This window comes from Rhinopithecus bieti, unplaced genomic scaffold (genome assembly GCF_001698545.2).
Source record: "Rhinopithecus bieti isolate Rb0 unplaced genomic scaffold, ASM169854v2 scaffold_57210, whole genome shotgun sequence".
Taxonomy (NCBI): domain Eukaryota; kingdom Metazoa; phylum Chordata; class Mammalia; order Primates; family Cercopithecidae; genus Rhinopithecus; species Rhinopithecus bieti.
In genome coordinates this window covers 1,554,818-1,580,060 of record NW_016823439.1, presented here as the reverse complement: position 1 = coordinate 1,580,060, position 25,243 = coordinate 1,554,818, and the positions used below count along the sequence as shown (strand labels likewise).

At 43.4% G+C, this 25,243-nt stretch overlaps 1 long non-coding RNA gene across 1 annotated transcript in view; it reads left to right on the top strand.

Annotated features, from left to right (window-relative positions):
- Positions 1–25,243, top strand: part of LOC108521626 (uncharacterized) — a 107,703-nt gene that overhangs the window by 10,537 nt on the left and 71,923 nt on the right. Inside the window, exon 2 of the long non-coding RNA XR_001883228.1 lies at positions 14,117–14,232. This is a non-coding gene — a long non-coding RNA (uncharacterized LOC108521626). The remainder of the gene's footprint in view (positions 1–14,116; positions 14,233–25,243) is intronic.

The window sequence follows — 25,243 nt, the reverse complement described above, 5'->3', positions numbered from 1 at the left end:
GTGTGCATGTGTCTTTATAGCAGCATGATTTATAATCCTTTGGGTATATACCCAGTAATGGGATGGCTGGGTCATATGGTACATCTAGTTCTAGATCCTTGAGGAATCGCCATACTGTTTTCCATAATGGTTGAACTAGTTTACAATCCCACCAACAGTGTAAAAGTGTTCCTATTTCTCCACATCCTCTCCAGCACCTGTTGTTTCCTGACTTTTTAATGATTGCCCTTCTAACTGGTGTGAGATGGTATCTCATTGTGGTTTTGATTCGCATTTCTCTGACGGCCAGTGATGATGAGCATTTTTTCATGTGTCTGTTCAGCCAACATACTTTTAATGTATTTTGGGGTTTCACTATTTTACATTTAAAGATTAAGATCTGGTTTTGTATAGAAAGCATTTAGTCTTACAAAAACAAAGTAGAATGTCCTCTTTGGTTTGAACAGAAAAGGTCTCAAGAAGGAAACGACAGCCGCTCCAGTCTTTCTCAGCCATCGCCTGTGAGGCCCACCTCTCTATCTGCGCTCTCTCCTTTTGATTCCCTTCACTAAAATTACCACCCCTGTTCCCAGCAGTGTGGTAAATGCCCTTTGCTGAGAACCAGAGAAACAAGTCTCCCGTTCCTCCATGATACCCCACTGAGTCTTGTCTAAAATTTAAAAGGAATTAATTTCAGTAAATAGGCCGAGCACAGTGGCTCATGCCTATAATCCCAGCACTTTGGAACACTGAGGAGGGCAGATCGCTTGAGCCCAGGAGTTCAAGACCAGCCTGGGCAACATGGTGAAACCCTGTGTCTACAAAAAATACAAAAATTAGCGAGGCATGGTGGTGCACACCTGTGGTTGTAGTTACTCGGGAGGCTGAGGTGGGAGGACCTCTTGATCCTAGGAGGTTGAGGCTGCACCACTGCACTACAGGCTGGGTGACAGAGAGACCCTGTCTCAAAAAAAAAAAGTCAGTAAATATAAATATAATAATATATTAGAGTATGCAATATATAAATATATAAAATATATATGATATGATAATATATAAAATAGAAATAAGAACCAAGGCAGTCTAAAAAGCATCTCCATCAATCTATATTTCTTCACATGGCATTCCAGGATTTTCATAGCCTGGCCCTCACTTTCTCTCCAGCCTTATCCCTTGCTATTTCTTATTGTATATTTTGCGCTTCCACAGTGTCTGATTGCTCTCAGTGTCCTAAATAGGTCAATGCTTGCTCATACTTTCACACCTTGGAACACAAGGATACGGTTCCCTGCTGGGGTGTGAAATAACTTCTGTTCCTGCACCTCCTCTTCAGCTGTCACCTTCTCTGTGAGGCCATCCTTAACTCCCCAGGCTGAGTAGACACCCCACCTTAGGTTTCTCAAGCATTTGGGCACACACCTTTACATCTATGCTTCCCAGACTTTCCTGAATATACAACTCAACTATAGTGTTAGTTAAAAAACAGATTCTGGGCCGGGTGCCGTGGCTCATGCCTGTAATCCCAGCACTTTGGGAGGCTGAGGCGGGCGGATCACAAGGTCAAAAGATGGAGACCATCCTGGCCAACATGGTGAAACCCTGTCTCTACTAAAAATACAAAAAAAAAAAAAAAAAATTAGCTGGGTGTGGGGGCACGCCTGTAGTCCCAGCTACTCAGGAGGCTGAGGCAGGAGAATTGCTTGAACCCGGGAGACAGAGGTTGGAGTGAGCAGAGATTGCCCCATTGCACTCCAGCCTGACAACTGAGTGAAACTCCGTCTCAAAACAAAAACCAAAAAACAGATTCTATAACCCCAGAATTTCCATGAGAGAAGTCTAGTAAGTTAAGTTCCATATTTAACAAGTGGTCCTGGGGATTCCCATCATGAGAAAAGTTTTGAAAACATTGCTCTGTGTCATGGCACTCCTCATATTGCGTTACAACTATTTGAATTACTGGACTCTCAATAGCCTGTGACCTGCATCTGTTCATTATTGTATTCCCAGTCCCAATACAACACCCAACTCATGGAAGGAAGCAAAATATGAATGAATGAAAATTTGAATGTGTATATTTCATTTATTTATTCATTTTTATTTTATTTTATTTTGAGACAGAGTCTCACTCTGTCACACAAGCTGGAGTGCAATGGCATAATCTAAACTCACTGCAACCTCCGCCTCTTGAGTTCAAATGATTTTCATGCCTCAGCCTACTAAGTAGCTGGGACTACAGGAACAAGTTACCACTCCCAGCTAATGTTTGTATTTTTAGTAGAGATGGGGTTTCCTGATGTTGCCCAGGCTGGTCTCAAACTCCTGAGCTCAAGCAATCCTCCCACCTCAGCCTCCCAAATTACTGGGATTACAGGCGTCAGCCATTGCACCCAGTAAGTTGCTCTAAACTCTGTTTGTTCCTCTTTCTTAGCACCTCAACTAGCGACTTCTTTTCCAGTATCCAGATGCTTCACCTCACCAAAAGCTCACCAGTGGTAGGATTATGACTCAGTTTTCTTTATATGAAGAGAACGTTAATAGTTCCTACTTCATGAGTTTTTTTGTGAGAAATAAATGGAATAATATATGTAAAACACTTAGCACAATGTCTAATATTAGGAAATGCTAAATAAATGAGGTAATAATAATGACAAAGACCAGTCAGACAGAGTCACTTGGGAGATGTCATTCCCCTTGTGAAGCCAAAGTACAAAAAAGGAGCCCACAAAGTGATGCTTTCAGCCATCTTGAAGGGTACACTGGAAGATTTTAAAACCCTTTCTGGCTGATCATGGTGGCTCATGCCTGTAATCCAGCACTTTGGGAGGCTGAGGCGTGCTGATTGCTTGAGCCCAGGAGTTCAAGACCAGCCTGGGCAACATGGTGAAACCCCGTCTCCACTAAAAAGACAAAAATTAGCAGGGGAAGGTGGTGCCTGCCTGTAGTCCCAGCTACTTGGGAGGCTGAGGTGGGAGGATTGCTTGAGCCCAGGAGGTGGAGGTTGCAGTGAGCTAAGATGGCATCACTGCACTCCAGCCTCCGTGACAGAGTGAGACCCTGTCTCAAAAAAAAAATAAATAAAATACAAACCCTTTCTTCTGTTGCCAAATTTCAACATCCTTTCTGATTCAGCCTCTCTTCCCCATCACTGTAATAACCCACATTTCATGGCAAAAAATAGTATTATCAAGAGAGACAAGAAGAGTTGGCACACGAATACAAACTTTGTTCCTACCTGGAAGAGTTTGTTCTTGGAGATTTTCTCTAAATATTTGTCTTGTGAGTTCTTAGCTTCTTATAATGTTTGGTACCTTCCCATAAACACTGATTTCCAAAGGATCAGAACTTTAATCACCATCTTGACATCTCCCCACAATGTCCAGTACCAATACATCAATACCAGAATGTCATTGTTTCTGTGCTAGGGGGAAGATGATGGCCAAGTATTCTGGGTCCAAAGAGAATGCAGGTTATTGACTCTGTTTAACAGACAAAGAAATGCAAAATGACAGAAGGCTGCATTGTTGCCTAATCCTGGACAACAAAGGAGAAATATTAACCCAAGAGATTTGGCCGCATGCCCAGGCTGCTTAAGTGCTAATTCAGAATAGCTCTCTGCTCTGACTGGTTATCCCACCCCCTTTTAACCTCCTCACTCAGCACAATTTTCCCTGCTAAAGGCCGATCTCCTTGAAAATATAATCTTTACCTACTTTAAACCGCCAAGATCCTTTAGGAGCTTCCTAGTTAACCTTTTGAGGTTGACACTTCACAACATATTTGCAGAGTCTTTTCAAGCCTTGGCATCTGCTCCAGCCTACTCTGGTGCCTTCTGTAAGATTCAGATCAGAATGACCTAGGAGAAGATCTAGGTCTAGGGGGAGTCGTCTCCCCAAAGTATATCTATCTATCTTATTACATTATAATGTAATGAGATTTGAAATGTAGAATCTATAATAAGACACAAGGTTCTTTTTAAAAGCCTGAAAGCCAGCTGGGCAGGGTGGGTAATGCCTCTAATCCCAGCACTTTGGGAGGCAGAGGTGGGCAGATCGCTTGAGGTCAGGAGTTCAAGACCAGCCTGGCCAACATGGAGAAGCCCCATCTCTACTAAAATACAAAATTAGCCAGGCATGGTGTCACATGCCTGTAATTCCAGCTACTCGGAGGCTGAGGGAGGATAATCGCTTGAAGCCAGGAGGCAGAGGTTGCAGTGAGCTGAGATTGCACCACTGCACTCCAGCCTAGGGAACAGAGTGAGACTTTGTCTCAAAACAAAACAAAGCAAAAGCCTAAAAGCCATTACATTTTATTTATTTATTTATTTATTTATTTATTTATNAAGTATATCTATCTATCTTATTACATTATAATGTAATGAGATTTGAAATGTAGAATCTATAATAAGACACAAGGTTCTTTTTAAAAGCCTGAAAGCCAGCTGGGCAGGGTGGGTAATGCCTCTAATCCCAGCACTTTGGGAGGCAGAGGTGGGCAGATCGCTTGAGGTCAGGAGTTCAAGACCAGCCTGGCCAACATGGAGAAGCCCCATCTCTACTAAAAATACAAAAATTAGCCAGGCATGGTGTCACATGCCTGTAATTCCAGCTACTCGGAGGCTGAGGGAGGATAATCGCTTGAAGCCAGGAGGCAGAGGTTGCAGTGAGCTGAGATTGCACCACTGCACTCCAGCCTAGGGAACAGAGTGAGACTTTGTCTCAAAAACAAAACAAAGCAAAAGCCTAAAAGCCATTACATTTTATTTATTTATTTATTTATTTATTTATTTATTTATTATCTTTTTTGAGACAGAGTTTTGCTCTTGTTTCCCAGGCTGGAATGCAGTGGCGCGATCTTGGCTCACCACAACCTCTGCCCCCCAGGTTCCAGTGATTCTCCTGTCTCAGCCTCCCGAGTAGCTGGGATTACAGACATGTGCCACCACACCCGGCTAATTTTATATTTTTTAGTAGAGACAGGGTTTCACCATGTTGGCCAGGCTGGTCTCAAACTCCCGACCTCAGGCGATCCGCCTGCCTCAGCCTCCCAAAGTGCTGGGATTACAGGCGTGAGCTACCGTGTCTGGCCAGCCATTACATTTTAATGTGAAACCACTATAATAGCAACACTATTCTGAATATGTTACCATCCTTATCCCATCTTGAGACACATTCAAGTGCTTTTAGTTGGAAATGCAGCTGACTAGCAACATTTCCTTTTTTCTGGTATTTAAAGTTGTGAGACTGAATTTAGACAGAGTGTAGACAGAGAAAAGACATAATAAATCACTTCTCAAATAAATGAAACTTCCTATATCAAATGACTTACTTATCTGCATCCAATTTGTCTGCCATTGTGTGGTCTGGCTCATGTGACCCTTCCAGATTTACAAAGCATTTATTGAATACCCGTTATGTACTGGACATGGTTCTGGGTAAAATCTCAAACATTATCTTATTATTATCCATCACCTTTTAAGCATAAGGAAACAAAAGTTTAGTGAGTTTAAATACCTTGTTAGATTCTGAACATAATTCAAAACTGGTGCTACACCATTACTTCCTCTACCAAAATATAAAAAAGCAAGGTATCTTTGTACAAAGAGGAATTGAGAAATAAAATTTTCTCTGCCTTGTTTTCATAATTTCCTTTTTTTTTTTTTAAAGACAATGTTTTCGCTCTTGTTGCCCAGGCTGGAGTGCAATGGTTTAATCTTGGCCCACTGCAACCTCTGCCTCCCGGGTTCAAGTGATTCTCCTGCCTCAGCCTCCCGAATAGCTGAGATTACAGGCTTGTGCCACCATGCCTGGCTAATTTTTTGTATTTAGTAGAGACGGGGTTTCACCATGTTGGTCAAGCTGGTCTTGAACTCCTGACCTCAGGTGATCCACCCGCCTCAGCCTCCCAAAGTGCTGGGATTACAGGCGTGAACCACTGCGCCTGGCCTGTTTTCATAATTTTTTCATTCAATAATTTTTTTTTTTTTTTTTTGAGAGACAGAGTCTTGCTCTGTCACCCAGGCTGGAGTGCAGTAGCACAATCTCGGCTCACTGCAACCTCTGCCTCCTGGGTTCAAGCAATTCTCCTGCCTCAGCTTCCCAAGTAGCTGGGACTACGGGCGTGCGCCACCACATCCAGCTAATTTTTGTATTTTTTAGTAGAGACGGGGTTTCAGTATATGTTGGCCAGGCTGGTCTCGAACTCCTGACTTCAAGTGATCTGCCCACCTCGGCCTCCCAAAGTGTTGGGATTATAGGGGTGAACCACCGTGCTGGCCCATTCAAGAAATATTTAAGGACTATTCATTGAACACTTATTATGTGCCAGGTACTGTCCTAGACAATAGGAATGCAGTAGCAAATGAAATAGAATGTCACAGAGCTTACAGAGCTTACATAAGAATGAGAGCAGACAGAAAATAAGCAAGTGTCAACAGGTAGTATATAAATAAGATAGCAGTAAGTGTTAAAAGCTCCACATTGCTCAATCTAGTAATAAATTTCCTGTCCTCATTTTTCTTGTCCCAGAAATCAGCACCTAGTGCACCTCGTACACAGCTGATCACTCCCTCCTTGATGCATTTTCTTCACTATACACAGCAGCAGCTACTCCAATGGCTATTCTTTCTCAGTCTGCCCTATTGGTTCCTCCTTATCTTCCTGACCTCTAAACATGAGAGTCCCAGGACTTGGCCCTCATATCTGTTCTCTGTCTATACACATGTTTCATTCAGTCTTGCAGTTTTATTTTATTTTATTTTGTTTTGAGACAGAATCTCACTCGGTCATCCAGGCTGGAGTACAATGGCATGATCATAGCTCACTGTAACCTCAAACTCCTGGGCTCAAGTGATCCTCCCGCCTCAGCCTCCCAAAGCACTGGCATTATAAGTGTGAGCCACTGCACTGGGCCTCATTCAATCTCACAACTTTAAATACTATCATGCACTAATGAGTCCCAAATATATATTTCTTTTTTTTTTTTTTTTTTTTTTTTTTTTTTTTTGAGACGGAGTCTGGCTCTGTCACCCAGGCTGGAGTGCGGTGGCCGGATCTCAGCTCACTGCAAGCTCCGCCTCCCAGGTTTAGGCCATTCTCCTGCCTCCGCCTCCCAAGTAGCTGGGACTACAGGCGCCCGCCTCGTCGCCCGGCTAGTTTTTTGTATTCTTTAGTAGAGACGGGGTTTCCTCGTATTAGCCAGGATGGTCTCGATCTCCTGACCTTGTGATCCGCCCGTCTCGGCCTCCCAACCAAATATATATTTCTATCCTAGTCCTCTCCTCTGAATGTCTGAGTGTCAGACCTTGGATATCTAATAAGTATCTAATAAGTAACAAAAAAGAACCGGCCAGGCGCAGTGGCTAACACCTGTAATTCCAGCACTTTGGGAGGCCGAGAAAGGTGGATCACTTGAGGTCAGGAGTTCGAGATCTGCCTGGCCAACACAGTGAAACCCCGTCTCTACTCAAAATACAAAAACTTAGCCGGCTGTGGTGGCATGTGCCTATAATCCCAGCTACTTACGAGGCTGAGGCAGGAGAATCACTTGAATCCAGGAGGTGGAGCTTGCAGTGAGCCGAGATCATGCCACTGCACTCCAGGCTGGGCAACAGAGCGAGACTCTGTCTCAAAAAAAAAAAAGAAAAAAGAAAAGGACTGAAACTTTATCCCAAACTTCTAGTTGCTTAGGACAAAAACTATGGAGTTATCCTTGATTGTTCTCTTTCTTTCATCCCAAAATCCAATTTATCAGCAAATCCTGTTTATTCAGCAATCAAAATATACCTCTTATCTGTCCACCACTCTTCATTTCCACTGCTACCACCCTGCCCTAGCCACCAATATCTCTCATCCAGATCATTGCAATATTCTTCTCCCTGGATTCCTGGCTTCTGCCCTTGCCCCCTCCATTCAACAACCAAATTAATTCTTTTAAAATATGTTAGCACATGTCATTTAAAAAAGAAAAAAACCTGCCCAGTGGATTCCCATGTATGTTGAGTAAAACCATAAAGCTCTGATGTCTGTGAAGGGCCTGGATGGTTTGAACTTGTTACTTCTCTGAACTCATCTTCCACCCTACCTCCCTTCCCACTACACTTTTAACACTCTGAGTTTTTTGTTTTAGTTGAGGGAGGGTCTCACTCTGTTGCCCAGGGTGGAGTGCAATGGTACCATCATGACTCACTGTAAGCTCGAACTCCTGAGCTCAAGTCATCCTCCCACCTCAGCCTCACAAGTAGCTGGGACCACAGGTATATGCCACTGTCTCCAGCTAATTTTTAAATTTTCTGTAAAGACAGAATCTTGCCCCATTGCCGGGGCTGGTCGTGAGCTCCTGGGCTCAACAGTCTCACAAAGTGCTGGGATTACAGGTGTGAGCCACCATGCCTGGCCACATTTAACACTTTGGCCTCACTGTGCTATAAGCATCCACTCCACTCAGGGCCTTTGAATTTTCTGTTTCCTCTTACTGGAACCCTGCTACCACTCATGGCTTACTCTCTCACATATTTTAGGTCTCTTCTGAAAGTCACCATATCTGTGAGATGTTCCCTGAATCCCTTATAACACTTCCTTCGCCTTGCCCAGAGTACAGAACTTGTCATAACTGATTCACAATATACCTATTTACTTTTACTCCTTCTTCTTTTCTTCTCACTAGAATGTCAGTTTCTTTTCTTCTTCTTCTTCTTTTTTTTTTTTTTTTTCTGAAATGGAGTCTCACTGTGTCACCTAAGCTGTAGGGCAGTGGCATGATCTTGGTTCACTGCAACCTCCACCTCCCAGGTTCAAGTGATTCCCTGCCTCAGCCTCCCGAGAAGCTGTGATTACAGGCCCGTGCCACCATGTTCAGCTAATTTTTGTATTTTTTTTAGTAAACACGGAGTTTCACCATGTTGGCCAGGCTGGTCTCAAACTCCCAACCTCAGGTGATCTGCCCACCTTGGCCTCCCAAAGTGCCTGGGATTACAGGCGTGAGCCACCACGCCCAGCTGAGAATGTCAGTTTCAAATGCGAATCTAGGCCCACAGGGAGTTGTCTGTCTTATTGACTGCTGTTTTCCTACCCTTGGATGATACCTAGCACACTGAAGATATTGAATATTGACTGACTGAATGATTCATGGCTAGGAGTTAGTTTCAAGTAATAGAAATCCCAGCTGCAACTATTTAAAGCAGCATTCTCCAACCTTTTTGGCACCAGGGACCCGTTTTGTGGAAGACGATTTTTCCATGGACCGTGAGGGATGGTTTCTGGATGAAACTGTACTGTACTGTTGGCAGTACAGTTAGTACATCAAGCATTAGTTAGATTCTCATCAGTAGCCTGCAACTTAGATCCCTCGCATACTCAGTTCACAATAGGGTTCGTGCTCCAATGAGAATCTAATGCCGCTGGTGATGTGACAGGAGGCGGAGCTCAGGCGGCCATGCTTGCTCCTGTTTGCTTGCCACTCACCTCCTGCTGTGCTGCCCTGTTCCTAACAGGCTGTGGACTGGTCCATGCCTAGAGGTTGAGAATGCCTGATTTTTTTTTTTTTTTTTTTTTTTTTTGAGACAAAGTCTCACTCTGTTGCCCAGGCTGGAGTGCAATGGCGTAATCTCAGCTCTTGCAAGTCTGCCTCCCAGGTTCAAGCAATTCTCCTGTCTCAGCCTCCTGAGTAGCCGGGATTATAGGCATGCACCACCATACCCGGCTAATTTTGTATTTTGAGTAGAAACAGGGTTTATCCATGTTGATCAGGCTGGCCTCAAATTCCTGACCTCAGATGATCCGCCCACCTTGGCCTCCCACGGTGCTGGGATTACAGGCGTGAGCCACCACACCCGGCCAAGGACATCTGATTTAAAGGAAGAAAAAGGAATTTATTGGCTTGTGGAACTATCAAAGAACAAAATTTCAACAAATCAAGTTTAAAGACCCAATTGGCTTTTGTTGGTAATTCATGAATTGGGCAGCATTTCTTCTATAAAATACAAAGGCACCCTGAGGAGCTGAGCAGAGGAGCTGGGCTTTATAGGCAGAAGAGGCAGAAGAAAGCAGAAACAAGGAACAAAAAAGCAGTTTGGTTGTTTCAAAGTCACTTTTCTTATAGGATTAAAGCGGAAGGGACTTCCTTATCATGTTGGCTCAGGTTGATGGGGCCTCTTTGGATTGGTTGCTGTGAATCTTCCTTTTTTTTGGAAAACTGATCCACTTCTAAGTTCAGTTTGACTACATAACAGCTAGCGTGAGTGACTCCATTCTGGTTTGGTCTGATATGTTGGGGCCCAGTGCAGGAGCTCGGTTCAAACCAATGGCCTCACCATAGGTTTTACTCAACAGAACTAAAAAGCCAAGGGATATACAGGCTTCAGGTATACCTGGAATCGGGGCTCAAATGATGTTACCAGGACCACTGCTCTCCTGATGTCTCTGTTTTTCCTGCCTCTGTTCTGGCTTTATTCTGAGGCATACTTTCATTTTATGGGAGGAAGATTGTATCCAGTAGTGGCAGGTGGTTTATGACCTTATAGAGCTCCAGGCAGAAAAAGAAAAAGCTTTTCATTGCCATCAATATAAAGTTAAGTCCAAGCTGGGCTTGGTGGCTCACACCTGTAATCCCAACACTTTGGGAGATCAAGGCAGGTGGATCATTTGAGCCCAGGAGTTTGAGACCAGCCTGGGCAACATGGTGAAACTCTGTCTCTACAAAAATTAGCTGGGTAGGGGGGTGTGCACCTGTAGTCCTAGCTACTCAGGAGGCTGAGGCGGGAGGATCAATTGAGCCTGGAAGCTCCAGGCTGCAGTGAGCCGTGATCACACCACCGTACTCCAGCCTGGGTGACAGAGCCAAGACCTTGTCTCAAAAATAAAATAAAATAAAACAATATAAGTTAAGTCCTGGGCCCGACATGAGTTGGCCTGAATTGTAACATGTCTCCTCTCCCCAAAACCCATCCCTGTGGCTGGGAATGCCATGATCTGATTATCCAGGTGCCATGCACATGCCCCCTCCCGGAGCTGAGGGTGGAACCAACATGGCAGAATTCCATGGATGAAAACCATGATGCTGCCAGTTGACTAAAGTTTCATAGATGCTGAGTCAACAAATAATGAGTGTCCGTTAGATCACCTATTGCTCACATTAGGCAGTCTCTAGTCTCTAAAGTAGCCACACAGCAAAATCACAGTGGTACCAAAACCAAAGGAGAGCCTAGCCTAACTGCTGGAATGGGAATCCACAGGAAAACTGCAGCCTGGCTTTGCTGAAACGGGTCAGCCACAGTGCATTTTCAGTGTTGGCAGTACAGCCTAAGGATGTGACAAGATCCTCACAAGGTGACTCACAGCCATATGACATTTCTAAATGTGAGGAGAAAAGCTGAATGTCCCGGTTGTGGCCGTCAACTTATTGCCTCTTTGAGGATAAAATAATTCCCAGCTTTGGTTTCCTCCTCAGGAAACTGCAACTGGTAATACCTACCTTGTGAGTTATTGCAAAGATTAAAGAGGGGATCATGAGAAAATAGTGTTATGCGCTTGGAAGAGAACAGTCATCTAATAAAAGTTTCCTTTCCCCAGACTTAACTACTCTGCTCTATTTTAATATGATGTATGCGAGTCACGTGTTTATGACATGCTAAACAGGCAACGGTTATAGGGCACTGACGAAGGGTTGGCCAATGGTCTAAGTACTTCATATTCAATAATCCATTTAATTTTTGGTTCCTCCCCACAAGTCTTTGGGGAAGAAAACATTATCCCCATTTTAGGAGATGATGTGCTGAAAGGTTGAATAACTCACCCACGGTCTCACAGCTAGTTCATGACAGAAATTATTTCAAACGCAGGCATTCTGACTGTAGGGCAGATGCTCTAAACCAGGACAACATACAGCCCCATCCTGAGAACATCTATTTCTTCCACTCTGAGCTGTTTGTCTTATGTCTCCTGTCAAAGGATGGCACACAAACCAGCACTTAATAAATGTGTGAATTTTGCCCTGGCAGATAATAGAGGAAGGAATAAAGATGCAGAGGGAAGTGGACATGTTGGAATAGATGTTTTCTGTGAGGCCAGAAGACCTCCAGAGGATTATGCTACACACATAGGCCCAGAGCTTATGCTTCACTTGCCAAGGCCATCAGGAATACTCCAGGGAGAGGGTGCCAGCATCAGTGAGAAGTTCAGTGCTAGCGAGGGCTGTGGGTAGGAGATGCTGTCACAGAGCTTGGCTCATGGATAGCAATGAGCATGGTGGGCTCCTGAAGCAAGAGGCCAGGGGGCAGCACTTAACCCCTAGAAGCCAGAGGGTTGTAATTATAGTAATGACCAGCAAAGCAGAATGGCAGCCAAGGGAGCTTGATCCAAAGAGAGTTGTGGAGATAGTTCACAGAGTATGGTGTCCCAAAGGACAAAGTCAATGACCAGTCAATGGGGATGCTGCTTAATATGCACCATCAAAAGAAGCAAGGATGAGGCTGGGTGTGGTGGCTCACACCTATAATGCCAGCACTTTGGGAGGCCAACACAGGCGGATTGCCTGAGGTCAGGAGTTTGAGACCAGCCTGGCCAACATGGTGAAACCCTGTCTCTACTAAAAGTACAAAAATTAGCCGGGCATGGTGGCAGGCACCTGTAATCCCAGCTACTCGGGAGGCTGAGTCAGGAGAATCACTTGAGTCCGGGAGGAGGAGGTTGCAGTGAGCCAAGAGAGCACCACTGCACTCCAACCTGGGCAACAGAGTGAGACTCTGTCTTAAAAAATAATAATAATAATTAAAAATAAATAAATAAATAAAAAGAAAGCAAGAATGGAGGAGCAGGAGGCTGCAAAAGGTTGCCCTAATGAAACGTCATGGTTGGGGAAAGAGCAAGAGTTCCATCTGAACTATAAAATATGGCTCCTGCCCTGGCATTTTTAATTCTTCGTGACCATGAATCAGCAGAGGAGAGTTGCCATCTTGGCAAGGGTAATTGCCCCTGATTAGCAGGAGGAGTTTGTGTTGCTGTTACAAGTGGGGGCAATGAAGAATACGTAGAGAACTCAGGCAGTCCACTTGGGTGCTTTATGATACTCCCTGGCCCAACTGAGAACATACATGGATGAGTACAGCAACGCCAGCTTGAGATAAGTATGGTTACCAGTGGTTTCATTCAAAAATGAAAGTTGTGTTACACCACCAGCAAGTCACTGAGACCACTAGAGATGGTAACTGAGGGAGAGTAAATTTGGAATGGATAGTGGAGAAGGGAGAGGATAAGTATCAGTTGCAATCCCAAGATCAACTGCTGTGACAAGGGGTATAGTTCATCCCACTGATCTGCCTCTTTTAAGTTTATCTGCAAGAAGAGAGGCACACTGGAACCCTGGAGGAGCTGTTCCCTAAATGTGAAGGGAGTTGCATGGTGCACGGGGTGAACCGTGGCAGTTGTGAAGACATACCACTTGGCTCTCCGTTCGAGAAATAACTTCCATTCAGCTGCAAGGAGAGTGGTTAGTTGATAGCCTCCAACTGCAGCAGCTTCAGACCACCTCAGTTTTCAAACTAAGGCCACACTCTTCCTGCACGGTCTCCAGATAATAACCAAGCATAGTGGAAGTACTAGGGGCTGGCTATTTCTAGCCAATGAGGATATCTTCCAATCAGCAGTCTTTGCTCTGGTGTTTCCCATTGAGTTGGCCAAAACTGTCAGGTGTGCATTGTATTCTGAGGTGCTCCTGTTCAATCCTGTTTCTTCCCCAACCCCCCCCCCTTTTTTTTTTGAGACAGAGTTTCGCTTTTGTCGCCCAGGCTGGAGTGCAATGGCGTGATCTCAGCTCATTGCAACCTCTGCCTCTGAGGTTTAAGTGATTCTCCTGCCTCAGCCTTATGAGTAGCTGGGATTACAGGCACGTGCCACCATACCTGGCTAATTTTGTATTTTTAGTAGAGATGGGCTTTCACCATATTGGTCAGCCTGGTCTCGAACTCCCAACCTCAGGTGATTTGCCCACCTCGGCCTCCCAAAGTGCTGGGATTACAAGCGTGAGCCACCGCGCCGACTCTTCCCCACCTTTTTTGTTTGTTTGTTTTTCACAAGTATCAGATTAATATCATGGCCCAAAGGCTTTATCTGTCCAAGCTGCTGATTCTCCCTTTTTTCTTTAACAGGCATTTCACCTGAATCAACTGTTTGTGTTCTTCACTCAGTCTCCTCACCTGCTTCCTGGAAGACCCAACTGACACAGATGGTTACAAGAAATGATTTCCTCCCTATAAAAGTTTAGGTAAATAAACTCTCTGAGCTTCACTTTTCTCCCTGTAGAAGGAGCATATTATTAACTCTCTCACTGGGTAGTTGGGAGGCTTAAACATATAAATTTTAGATTTTTATGAGAATTAAATAAGGGAATGCGTGTGAGATGTTTTGCAAACAACCTTGCACATAGTAAATTCAATAACTTATTCAAATAGATGAGATAAAGGCAGCCATGTGTAACTGCTACGCCTTTTTCTTTACTCCTGATGGATATGGCCCGTTGCCTAGCACTGGAGAAGCGTTTTTTTCCCCATTGCTAATTAAATCTTACCTGCAGTGGAGAAAAGAAGTATGGTTATGCCAAACTGAGAAATGGAATAGACTTTATAAAGCGATTGTGAGTGGTTTTTTAAATATATATATACATATAATATTTAAAATATATATACATATATATTTGCTGATAATATTTAAATATATATATATATATTTTTGAGATAGGGTCTCGCTCTGTCTCCCAGGCTGGATGGAGGGCAGTGGCATGACCACAGCTCACTGCAGCCTCAAGCTTCTGGGCTCAAGTGATCCTCCGAGGTTAGCCTCCCAAGTAGCTGGGACTACAAGTGCATGCTACCACGCCCAACTAGTTTTTAAATTTTTTGCAAAGACGCGGTCTTGCTGTGTTGCCAGGGCTGGTCTTGAACTCCTGGGCTCAAGTGATCCTCCTACTATGGCCTCCCAAAGTGCTGGGATTACAGGCATGAGCCACTGTGCTCAGTTATATATTTTTAAATGATATAATAATGACAATGAAAATTTCAGTTGAAGATTGAATTGTGATTATGTAACCAAATGATTTAAATCCGCAATGTTAAAACAGGAAGAACACTATATATTTCCCATATCTGAAAACTCTATTACAAGATTGGGTAATTTATTCTTCTGCAATGAATTTTGATGTAGTATTCACAAGTCCATAACCAAGATATATTTTAGTTTTCAATAATATGTGGTTTCCTTTTTAAATCAAAACGTTTCATTTGATTTCATTCTCATGTATAAAAATGTACACATCACTTTGGGCTAAGTTTTCGGCAAAGGTAGAAAGTGGAATACCATTAGGAACTTTATCCAAATGCTTAGAAGAGCATAGCTCAGCAAAAACAAAATTTCCCCATCAAGGGGCTATAAACTGCCTATGATAAGGTTTGTACTGAGTTTAAGTCACATCCGAAGTACATTTATGGTACAGGCATTTATTAAAGTATTTATTACTTCCTCTAGCAAGTCCTTCAGCTAGTGGAATTTTAATCATGTAACCTGGAGGATTGACTTAATTATATTCTGTATTTGATTTTAATGGAGAAACTAATCATTACAGTGCATGAAACTATGAGACAGAAATAACCATCCTTTAGGAGACAGGCTAAGCTTTTTGTGTTTAATTTGGTAATCTTCTGACAGCCACACCATTTTCTGCCCCTGTTGTTTAAAAAATTAATTTGGAAGAAATTTCCTTATTGTAGGTGGACAATTTGAAAATGAAAAATTCTTACCCTGTGAATTTCTCACCCGGAGCACTTTAACTTTTCCACCAAGCATATCCCCCTCCCTTCAACTCAAATCAATGAATTAACAAGTTTGAATGCACATGCTCTTCCTGAAAATAAAAGATTTTTTCCCTGAATGATCAGTTGGATATAAAATCATAAAGACATACCTGGTTTGGAATAATAACCACATTTCCCCACCCTTCTACTTTAAAAGACATTAAACCTTAACATCATATAATCCACCTATTCCATACCTAGTCATTAGTTGCTATTCACAAAAGTAAAGTCATGTCACTCATGTACTATTTCTTTCTGTTCCACTGCTCCTGCCTGCAAGTGTTTAGAAGCTCTTCCTATCCCTGTCCTTGCTTCCAACATTGCACACATTTTCTTCTCGTGCTTAAAAATAAATGTCAAGTTCTTGATCTTTTGTTAAAGATTCATTGCCAAAGATGGTTTCACAGCAGGAGCCTTCCTAGGGAGAGAGTTGGCTCACATTCCTGCTAAGAATGTAACCTGGGAATGATGGAAAAATAATTATAATCAATGTCAGAGAGCATATGGGTTTCTACCGAGAAGCCTGCCAAGTAGGACCTGCACTAATCCTTTCCATCCATTATCAGCCAGTTGACTCTAGCAGACAAATTCCTCATATTCGGATAAATGAAAGTCCAGATCTCACACATATTTCTCCCACATCTGAGAGGTTTACACTCAGAAATGCCTTGCATTTCTGAAGGTTAGTTTCCATAAAACTACATTATTGTGTTTTCTTGTCTGTAAATGTGGGATTGCCTTATTTCTACTGCATCCTTTAATGTGGGTGACCCTCTAAGGTCAGTACACACATAGTGAAAGACATGAGGCCATTCTAATATGTACATTGAAAAGAACCACATTTTAAAAGCTTTGTGGTGATGTGTGTTTCGGCTGGATACACCCCAACAGTATATGTCGTGTTTTTAAAAGAGGAATTATGCTGAGTTAATTAAGTGGAAGTAGAAACACCTGGTGCATATCACTATGGAATAAGGCCCTGGGTGATTTAATTAAGATCTTTATGGTTACCAAGTGGCTTTCCAAGTATTTTTCCACTGAACTTATATTTTACTTTACCCTCCACCCTGCTTCTCTTCAGATATATGCCAGGTGGTATATAGTTCTTTTTTTTTTTTTTTTTTTTTTTTTTTTTTTGTGAGACAGTCTAGCTCTGTTGGCCAGGCTGGAGTGCAATAGTGCGATCTCGGCTCACTGCAACTCCTGCCTCTTGGGTTCAAGCGATTCTCATGCCTCAGCCTCCCAAGGAACTGGGATTACAGGCGCATGCCACCAAGCCAAGCTAATTTTTGTATTTTTAGTACAGACGGGGTTTCACCATGTTGTCCAGGCGGGTCTCAAACTCCTGACCTCAAGTGATCCACCCATCTTGGCCTCCTAAAGTGCTGGGACTACAGATGTGAGCCACTGTGCCTGGCCGGTATATAGTTCCTTTTAGGAGAGAATTTTCTCTCTGTAGAATCTCTGGATACGGGAAACCAGACATGAATTTGAATTCTCCTTATAAGCCTCTGTGATTCAAGGATTAGCGCAACTTGCCTCTTTTTTACATAGCGGAAAGATAAAATTCAGTCCATGCTAAACCAACATTCTCTTATTTTCTAAGCATCAATAAATCAATAAACACAATAAATATATTGTATGCCTTCTTGTTAAAAAATGCAGAGTAGACAAAGCGAGGGCATTCTAATTTAGAGTAGATGATTCTTCCAATATTTAGAACACTTCCAGCAAGGAGAAAAATGAACTGGAAATGAGGTTGCTGTTTGCTAATATGGAACCCCATTCATAGATCTAGCACTCAACACAGACACAATAAATTGGGCAGTGGCCTCTCAGTCCTCTCTGCTCCAGTGGAAATATTCAGTATAGCTGTCCAGCTCCCAAGTCATATTCTAAAACAAAGATTTTAAAAGATGAGTTGTATATTGATATTGTGATGCCACTCAGTCATATAACGTGGCCCCAGATCCCACTGCTAAAGTTACAAAGATGAAATGATTTTTGGCTGGGAACAGTGGTCATACCTGTAATCTCAGCACTTTGGGAGATGGACGCAGGTGGATCACTTGAGTCCAGGAGTTTGAGACCAACCTGGGTAACATGGTGAAACCCTATTATCTATTAAAAAAAAAAAAAAAAGAGGCTGGGCACAGTGGCTCAAATCTGTAATCGCAGCACTTTGGGAGGCTGAGGCAGGTGGATTACTTGAGCCCAGGAGTTTGAGACCAGCCTGGCCAACATAGTCAAACCCCTCTCTACTAAAAATATAAAAATTAGCTGGGCGTGGTGCTGCGTGCCTGTGGTCCCAGCTACTCGGGAGGCTGAGGCAGGAGAATCGCTTGAACCCAGGAGGCAGAGGTTACAGTGAGCTGAAATCATACCACTGCACTCTAGCCTGGTGACAGAGCGAGACTCTGTCTCAAAAAAAAAAAAAAAAAAACAAACAAAAAAAGAGCCAGGTATGGTGGTGCATGCCTGTAATCCCAGCTGCTCGGGATGCTAAGGCAGGAGAATCGCTTGAACCCAGGAGGCAAAGGTTGCAGTCAGCCGAGATTGTGCCATTGCACTCCAGCCTGGGCAACAGAGCGAGACTCCATCTCAAAATAATAATGATAATAATAATAATAATAATAATAATAATGAAAGAAAAGAAAGAAAGAAAACAAGTCATCGACCCCAATGCTGCATTATCAGCTTTCAGGAAGACTTGTATTTTACTTGTTATTCACCCCTGCTCCCACCTCACCAGCATGTATCTCTGTAAAACCTATGAAAACTTCAAGGTGACCAATACCCCTAAAATACACCTGGGTGCAATTCTGTATTTGTAGAGTAAAATTAGTCAGATATGGACATCCTCACACAGCAACTGATCAGAGGAGGATGAAAACCAGAACTCAAAGACTTAAAGCATTTTTAACTGAGAAAAGAAATTCTAGCTATATGTCTGCAACTGGTTTGACAGAACCTAGAAATCAAGTTTGGCAAATACTGGTCCCATGTATTTTGTGAGGATACTATTTATATCATCAAAAGACTCCATAGTTCGTTTGATGTGGTGGCCAAATAAGATTATAGAAGTTTTCTTTCTCTTGAGTAGGCTGTACTGTGCTTATTAATAATAAAAACACTTCACCCACTTGTTCAGTATAAAGGCAGGCTCTAATGCCCTAGTGAATTGTGTTGTCAGGTTTATTAGTAAGTCGTTTATTTAGAAATCAAAATTCTATAAACCCAGTGGTATAAATGGTAGTTAAATTCCAAGCATAAGTCACAAATCGGATTGACTTCTAAGTCATGGGAGCAAAACCAAGGCTGAGTTCCAGCTGCTGGGAGTGAACACCTGTACCAGTTCTTCTCCATTTATCACCTGCTCAGTGCTCTGGAAGGCCAGCTTCCTACAGACTGATTTGTTCACCTGGGCTTCCTTGCTGGCTAGCTTTCAGTTGGCTTCAGTCAAGAAGGGGCACAGACTAGAAATAGGAGATGAGATTAGGTGGGGTATTTCTTCATCTGTTCCTCTCCTGCTTAGCTGCCAGCAACCTGGCAATGGCTATGTCCCTCCAAGACTACATTTCTAGCTGGGAAGCCTCTTCCACAGCCCCAGCTCTTACTGGGCTCTGGGAATATGGTTCCCTCCCTTTGGCACCCAGTCTTGGGGGTATAACAACTCCTTGCTCTTGCTCCTCTCAGGTATCTGAACATCCTGTGTTGGTTTTCTTAACCCTGTCCTTGCCTCAGAGAATAATCTCTTCTTTACAGTTTCTTCATTTGTGCCATCTCAGGAGAATTTCATTCATCAAGATCCTGACCAGCTGGGCGTGGTAGCGCACACCTATAATTCCTGCACTTTGGGAGGCTGAGATGAGGAGTTTGAGACCAGCCTGGCCAACGTGGTGAAACCCCGTCTCTATTAAAAATAAAAAAATTAGCTGGGCGTGGTGGCTTGAGCCTGTAATCCCAGCTACTCAAGAGGCTGAGGCAGGAGAATCACTTGAACCTGGGAGATGGAGGTTGCGGTGAGCCGAGATAGCACCACTGCACTCCAGCCTGGGTGACAGAGTGAGACTCCATCTTATAAAAAAAAAAAAAAAAAAAAAAGACCCTGACCAAGAGAGTGAAGGAGGAAAAAGAGGAAAAAAATATTTCATGTTTCTTTCCTGAGTGCAGGAATCCCAGGTGGAATTTCAGACAGGATAATTCATGGATCTAACAGGTATTAATCATGTTTCTCTTATATGCCATTCATAATGAATAAAGTAGATCTAGTTCCTGCCCTCAACAATAAACACACACATGAATAACCAAAATAGGTACATGTTTTGGAAAATCTTACATAGGAAATAAACAGGGTGCACTGACAGAGAGTCACTCATGCGGGAGAGCAGTTTTGGATAGGGTAGTCAGGGAAGGCCTCGCTGAGGAGGTGACATTTAACTGAGACCTCAAGGTTAAGAAGGAAACAGCCACCGTACAAAGATTAGGCAAAGCACAGGGAACATGTGTTCCAGGCAGAAGGAGCTGAAGGTGTAAAGGCTTGGAGGTGGGAAAAGAGCTTTGTGGGAAAACCGGGACGTATGGCAGCTGTTTGACTTTGGAGGAAACAAAAGACATATTTGCAAGCCACATGGAGAGTGGAAGGAATACAAATGTGACTGGAGGAGGGGCCAGGTGGAGAGTGGGAGAGACAAAGCTGGACAGGAGCTCAGAGAACGCAGGGCAGGCCCTGTAGGCCACGGTGAAGACGACGGTTTTCATTCCAAGTATAGTGGGAAGCCAAGAAGAGTTTTAAAGAGCAGAGTCATACAATCTGGTTTATCCTTTTAAAAGATCGCTCTTGCTGCTCTATGAAGAAGGACTCGGCGAAAAACAAGTAGAATCAGGGAGAACAGTCCGAGGGTGATCAAAATAATCCAGACGGAAGACGACTACGTTTTAGTCTGAAGTGGTGGGAGTGATGATGGAGAAGAGCAGACGTCTGCGAGTTTTATTTTGGAGATAGAGCCACAGGACTTGGTAAGGATTGGGCATGCAGGGAGGCAAGGGGAAGGGAAGAGTCAAGGAAGCCTCCCAGGTTGCTGACTTGGGCCTCTGTCTGGAGGGTGAAGCTGTTTATGGAGAGGAGGAAGACTAGGGGAAGAATAAGGATGGAAGGATTTTTAAGATGAAGATGTCCACAAGACATCCAGGGAAATATCAAACCAGCAGATGGCTGCCTGAACCTGGAGCCCAGCTGACAAGTTTGAGCTGGAGGATTTTTCTTCTAATCTGTTAGTGGTCAAGTAGGCATCTCAGGTCAACCCAGCTTATGTCAAAAGAGACCTCCATCAGGTCTGTATGGACCTGTTAAAACTCTATTCGGGGCTTAGACATGAAGCCCCACTTAGTAAAAAGCATCTCTATACCCTGCTTTGACATAAGTGGCACATATTTTCTTTGAAGAAAAGGATTGCTAGTCAAAAACAAGATTTGAGAATTCCTAGGTCCCTGACTAAATACCGTCATAATCTTGCCCCTAGAGTTCCAATTTTAACATGACTTAATGGTATATTTAAAGAGCAAGCCCCAGAGTCCAGTTGGAGTGACAGACAATAATGTCCTCATGGGGAGACATAGGCCCATAGTAAGAGATAAGGTTCCAAAGCTTTTCCTTCTGGCTGTCATGGCAACAGCAGCAAGAGCTCTGGAGGTGGGAAGGAGGACAAGGAGGAGAGAGGAGCAACCAGAAGCTGTGGTGGCTGTTAGTCTGCAGAAAATAATTCAGGACAGATATTTGCAAGCTGCATGGAGCACAAGCCCTGTACATCCTGGTTAGTTGTAAGTATACAGTTTGTAAGTGGACAATTTGTTCATTTTAAGAACCAGAGATACACATAAAAGCTTTGTCAGACTAGGGGGCTAGGAGTACATCATGCATCTGTTTTATCCCTTGTACTCAGTGTGCTGCCTGGGGCTCCATGTACTTGAATAAATGAGCAAATGAGGTCTCAAAAGAAGAGTCACTACCCTGCTTATTTCATATGGGTTCAAAAGTTGCCAGGTGGATAGAGACTTTGGATAAAGATTTTAGTTTACATCAGAACCATATGCATATAGTGGTCAGTGATTACAGAGTGACAAGCCTGAAAAGAAAACTAGCCCCCAAGCCAAAAGCCCAAGTTGGTCGGGGGTGGGACGTGGGTCTCGTTCCCCGAGACTGAAGCTAAAATTATTCACTAACCATGGATAAGTTATATAATTATATACTTCCCATCAGGATCCAGTTTATGATAGGTTTTAGACTACATTTTTTTTTTTTTTTTTTTGAGACAGAATCTCGCTCTGTTGCTCAGGCTGTAGTGCAGTGGGGTGATCTTGGCTCACTGCAACCTCTGCCTCCCAGGTTCAAGTGATTCTCCTACCTCAGCCTCCCAAGTAGCTGGGACTACAGGCGTGTGCCACCATGCCCCGCTACTTTTTTATTATTATTATTTTTAATAGAGATGGGGTTTCACCATATTGGCCAGGCTGGTCTCAGACTCCCAGCCTCATGTGATCCTACTGCTTTGGACTCCCAAAGTGCTGGGATTACAGGGGCGAGCCAACACGCCTGGCCTGGACTAGATTCTTGAGGTGATTAAATATCATCTGTAACTGGGAATGTAACAAAGGCTGTGGAGGTAAGGAAAGGTGATGGTGTGATGAAAGAATACAGACAAAAGGGCATGAATTCCTGCCTACCCTAAAAACAAGGAGACTTGAGGTGTTAAACTTTGTTCAAGAGAGTTTAGTATATCTGATACTCACAAATATCCAGATATTTGAAAAAGAAAATCCCCAGTGCTGTGGACCCTTGGAGAGCCTATGTCAAATATCCCTCAAGACCTTTCATCTGTCTTTGCTCTAATTCTGTACTCACCAAGCAATCAATATTTTCATCACTAATTCTGTTTCTTTATATGCTGACAAGGATACCCTGAATAAAAAACATGCATATCTGATAATAGGAAAAGTACATTCCCCTCTCCAAATTGCACTGATCATAAAATTCAGACATCTGATTATCAAGGTCTTCCAGCCCTCCTGATTTGCCCCTGATGACCTCTGTGATCTCAGCTGCTGTCACTCTCCCCTGTGGCACTAGGCTCTAGTCACCATGGCCTTCTTTCCATTCCTGCAATACCATAGACATCCCGCTCAGTCTTCCTCTTCCAGTTTCACCTGCCAGCCCTGCTCTTCCCCAGATATTCCCATGCTTGGTTACCTCTTACCTGCCCATCAGATCTTAGTTCAAATATCACCTCCTCAGAGAGATCTCTGTGCCCATTGTTGCAACCTTTCCGCATTTTACCTCCCCTGATGGTCACTTTCTATCCCTTAGCCTGTTTTCTGTTTCACTAAATAATATCTTATTTGTGTACTTCCTTATTATCTGATTCTCTCCATTGGAATACAAGTCCAATGCCACTGTAGCCCCAACACTTAGCACAGACTCAAGACTCAACAAGTATTTGTTTAATGAATGGAATGTGGGAAAGAATAAAATATGAGCTGCTATAGATGAGAGAGAGGAGATACAAATAGGGACCACATATGAGGTAAACAGAACCTTCCTGTGCTCCCACACTGTGACTTTTGATAGAGACAAGGTCTCACTCTGCCAACCAGGCTTGAGTACAATGACATGATCATAGCTCACTGCAGCCTCAAACTCCTGGGCTCAAAGGATCCTCCTGCCTTGGCCTCCCAAGTAGCTGGGACTTCCAGCATGCACCACCATGCCTTGCTAATTTTTAAATTTTTTGTTGAGATAGGGTCTCACTATGTTGCCCAAGCTGGTCTCAAATGCCTGGCCTCAAGTGATCCTCCCACCTCAGCCTCCCAAAGTGTTGGGATTACTGTGAGCCACTGTACCTGGTTCTACTTCACTTTAGACTGTGAACAACTTGAGGACGAGGACCATCTTGTTCATGTTGGCATCCCCATGGCCAAATAAATGTCTGTGGCACCCTTTAATGCCCCTCTGATGGAAATGGGAAGTTCAGAGACAATTTTGAGATTTTCTACTGGGTGAGCTTGGCTTACCTGGCTGGGTAAGAGTCTGCCAGAACAAGCAGTTTTTACAAGATGAAAGAAAAAAGATGTATGTGGGTAGTGACAGCACCAAAAGATAGCCTGGGGTAGGTCCATTAGCCCTTCCTCCTCTGTAATCTCCATCAGCATCCTCCAGATCTAAAAAGATTCCAGGGAATTGCCTCAAGCTTCCCCCATTGTGCTGCCCTGATTGCCCCAGATTGCTGCCCTGAGCTTTTCCTGGCTAAAATACCATAGCCTCACCTGCCACCAGGGATAGGGTTAAAACATAAAATAAAATAAAGAAGGAAATGCCAGAGCCATCCCTGTACATAAAAGTTAGACAGGGCTGTGTGCGGTAGCTCACACCTGTAATCCCAACACTTTGGAAGGCCGAGGTGGGAGGATCACGAGGTCAGGAGTTCGAGACCAGCCTGGCCAACATGGTGAAACCCCATCTCTACTAAAAATATTTTTTAAAAAAAGCCAGGCATGGTGGCATGCGCCTATAATCCCAGCTATTTAGGAGGCTGAGGCAGGAGAATTGCTTGAACCCGGGCGGTGAGGTTGCAGTGAGCTGAGATCACACCATTGCACTCCAGCCTGGGCGACAGAGTGAGACTCTGTCTCAAAAAAAAAAGAAAAAAAGAAAAGAAACAGCTCTCACTTGACCAAAGTCCAGAAAGGGACTTAAGAAGACAGGCCAGCTGAAAACAAGGGTGCACAAAAGAGCACCAGTGAGAACCAGCATTCAACAAGGAGTGACTGGAAAGAACTGTTTAATGTTTCAAACATTGCCAGCTGAATAACATGACAGCGAACTCGTTATTTAGCTCAACTATATATAGTTTGCATCCTGGAATCCACTCATACTCATACTATATATAGTAGAGTTTTATGCGTGCACTTGAATTGATTGTGTGTGCTGGACTGGACTGAAGTGTTCCTGTGGTGCCAGAAATGAAGAGAAAATGGAAATCTTCCATGGGCCTATGGGTATGTTCATTACCACTGTTGCCATTTTCACAAATGTGTGACGGTGGCAGAAAGCTAATTGAGACCAGCCATGGAATAACAGGGCAGAAACTGGCTAAGGAATACTTTGGTTTGAGAATTTCTCTTGGAAAGATGCCTCCTTTCTGTCTATTCCTTGTGGAGTATTTAAAGACTGCCTATGGTCATTGATCAGAAATAATACATATTAAGAGGAAGTTTCAAGGTCTAAATAATACTGAGGTGTTATACCAAAAAAAAAAAAACCACAAAAATAATTTATTGTCTGGTCTAACTCAACAAAACAGTTCTATCAAACTGCTCATCATTCCCTGGCTCCTAAACTTCAGTTTTGGAATATAAGCACTTTTATGAACTTCT